The sequence below is a fragment of the Panthera uncia genome (genome assembly GCF_023721935.1).
Source record: "Panthera uncia isolate 11264 chromosome B2 unlocalized genomic scaffold, Puncia_PCG_1.0 HiC_scaffold_25, whole genome shotgun sequence".
NCBI lineage: Eukaryota > Metazoa > Chordata > Mammalia > Carnivora > Felidae > Panthera > Panthera uncia.
The window spans coordinates 11596988-11600192 of NW_026057581.1; the positions used below are offsets into that span (position 1 = coordinate 11596988).

The 3205-nt window shown below is 45.9% G+C and overlaps 1 non-coding gene across 1 annotated transcript; it reads right to left on the bottom strand.

Moving 5' to 3' along the window:
- Positions 1-629: 629 nt before the first annotated feature.
- LOC125908517 (U7 small nuclear RNA) lies at positions 630-692 on the bottom strand. Its single transcript, XR_007453398.1, has one exon. It is a non-coding gene; the product is annotated as a U7 small nuclear RNA (small nuclear RNA).
- Positions 693-3205: the final 2513 nt, after the last annotated feature.

Here is a 3205-nt window from a genome sequence, read left to right on the forward strand (position 1 = left end):
GATCCTTCAAACGTAAAGTCATGACTTTCTCAGACAAATAAAAATTAAGGAAATTTGTCACAAGTCGACCTGCCTTGCAAGAAAGGTTACAAGAAATCCTTTGAAAAGATGGACAACGATCTAGGTCAGAAACTCAGATCTGCGTAAAGCAAGGGAGAACATCGGAGAAGGAATGGAAGAAGTAAGCCAAGAGCCCCTACTCACACTAAAGAGTCAGGAGCCCACAGTTACCTACCATTGTCACCACCACTGCCAAGGTCAGAGCTCTGTGAGGGCAGGGCACACTCTGCTGCTACAGGTGCTAGAACTGCCCTGACTGAGTAGACACCCAGGAGCTTCTGGAAGCTCCATCAGAAGCAGGAAACAAAAAATGGCTTCTTTTCTCTTTCGTTCAACCCCCATCAGTCTCCCACGGATAACTGGGATGGTCTACCCTTTGGTCACCAGGCACTCCCCTCATCACTCTACCCCGTAACAAGGACAGGGACAGCATCATGCATCTGCCCCACGGCAGGCAACTGTTGCAACTAAGACGAAGACACCCTCACCCTCTTCCTAAGAAGGGAAAGCGCAAATCCTATCCGCTACCATAGCCACCTCTGGGAGATACTACTTTTTTTTTGGGGGGGGGGGGTCTTCCGGTAAAGACCAGAAAACCTGCTAGACAAATTCTAAAAGAGCTGTTAACACTAACACTGGGAGATACTACTTCTGCTTCCAGTTCAGCCACAGTCTTGATTTATTATATTCTATAATCGAAAGACCGAATTGTAAAGTTAACAGCCACCAACGAAAATGACAGACCTGGAGCCTGATGGGCCAAAACAGAAGAGAGAAAGGATGCCAACAGGCGCCAACATTTTCTACATAAAATAGAAGGAAGGAGGGAAGAAATCGGTTTTATACGTTTAGGGGTTGTGGGTTGAATTGCGTGGCCCCCAAAGCTGTGTTCAGGTCCTAGCCTCCAGGCCCTGTGAACGTGAGCCGAGTTGGGAACGAGGTCTTTGAAGACGTAATCAAGTTAAGATGAGGTGGTTCTGCGTGAGCAGTGGTACGGACACACGTGGAGAGAAGATGCCACGTGACAGCGGAGGCCGAGACCCGGTGAGACAACTACGAACCAAGGAACGTGGAAGTTTGGCAGCAACAGCCGGAAGCTGGAAGAGGTAAGGAAGGACTCTCCCCCAGAGCCTTCAAAGGGAGTTTGGCCCCGTTGGCCCCTTGATTGCGGACTTCTAGCCCCTGAGCACTGTTAACGGAACAGGACAAAAGTTGTATTTACTTGACAGTTTTTACAAGGCGCCCTCCGGATCCCCAGTTGTCCTTGCCTTGCGGTGGCAGCTGGGACACAGTTGGGCATCTGGATCCCCTCCCTTGGTTTAGCCTCACTTGGAACACGTTTTACAAGAACCCAACTGTACCTTTTATCCCCTAGTACAACATATCCTGACTTCTTTCTTCAAGTATACGTCTAATTTTCAGGCAAATGCTTAGCTGCTGTGGTTTTTAGAAATTTCAATGGGGGCGCCTGGGTGGCTCAGTCAGTTCAGCACCCAACTCTAGATTTTGGCTCAGGTCGTGATCTCATGGTTCGTGAGGTCGGGCCCTGCGTCGGGCTCCGTACTGCCAATGTGGAGTCTGCTCGGGATTTTCTTCCTCTCTGGCCTTCCCTGGCACTCTCTCTCTTTCAGTAGATAAATAAACTAAACAAAAAAAAAAAAAAAGAAAGAAAGAAAGAAAAGAAAAGAAATTTAGATGAAAGTGTTAAAAAATTTTAGGAGTATTTAATTCTCTCTATGCATTTATTGGACCACTGTTGTGGTTTTTTTGTTTGTTTGTTTTTGTTTTTTGCTCATCTAATTTGTACCTGTATTAGTCAGGGTCCCAGCAGGAAGCAAGCGACACCCTAACATTAGGATGATTTGAGGAGGTGGGTGCAGGGTATGGAGAAAGAACGAGAAATGGGACCCATTACAGCAGAGCCATCGCCAGCCCTGGGACCAAAGGGACACATGACATTTAAATGGAAGAGCGTATCTTAGAAGAAATATCTGGATTCTACCATGTAGTAGAATGCAGGGTGCTAGATGCAGGGGAAAGAGTGATACACACTCTCCTCCCTCCTGTAAGTGGGACTTTACAAGCAGCGGGGAGACAGAGACGCTCAACAAATGACTACGCAAATAACTGTCACAGGCAATGCGTGAGTTCCATGAATGAGAAGTAGAGAAGGCTATGAGAGACTTCAGCAGAGCGGTAGGACCTGGTTCCCACCATCAGGGAAGGCTTTTCTGAGAAAGTGATGTTCAAGCTGAAATCTGCGGGATGCAGAGGGTTTCCAGCTACAGGAGTGGGCAGGGAGGGATGCGTGTGACCTGATGCGAACAGTCGCTTCTGTCGTTGGAAAAAAAAATGGTGCATCAAAGTTTCCAAGAGAAACCTCACATTGTTGAAACTCACCCCCAGGAGGGTGAGGGGAGAGATGTGGAGCTGGAAAATGGGGAGGAACCAAATCATGCAGGGTCTCCAAGGTTGGGTTGTGGATTTGGAACCGTATGAGGAGAGAAAAAGAAAAAAAAAGGATTGTAAATGGGGATGGGATGCCAGGATCTGTCTGCATTTCTAAAAGATTCCTGGGGTGCCTGGTTGGCTCAGTCTGTTAAGTGTCTGACTTTGGCTCAGGTCATGATCTCCTGGTTCATTTTGTTAGTTGGAGTCCCTCATCGAGCTCTGTGCTGACAGCTCAGAGCCTGGAGCCTGCTTCAGATTCTGTGTTCCCCTCTCTCTCTGCCCCTCCTCTGCTCGTGCTCTGTCTCTCTCTGTCTCTCAAAAATGAATAAACATTAAAAAAAAAATGTTGCGGTTTGTTGGTTTGTTTTTTTTTTTTTTTTTGTCCTAAAGACAAGGGCTGTATTTTCTAATCCTGTGTGGTAACCTTACACGAATTGATGCTTAACATATTTATTGAACTGCATTTCAATTCTGTAAGAATGGTGTTTTGGGAATTGTGTTTAGTAGTAAAAACTAAAGGAGGGAGTATGGAATTAAATTTGGGACTGAGCAATACTTACTTCCTTCTGGAAATCTATTTTCTCTGATTACTGTATGTCATGGTCACATAAAATGAAAAAAGATACAATTTCTGAAAACAGCATAATAACATCAGCATGGAGAAAACAGTATTTCTAATGGATACTGGTGAAAA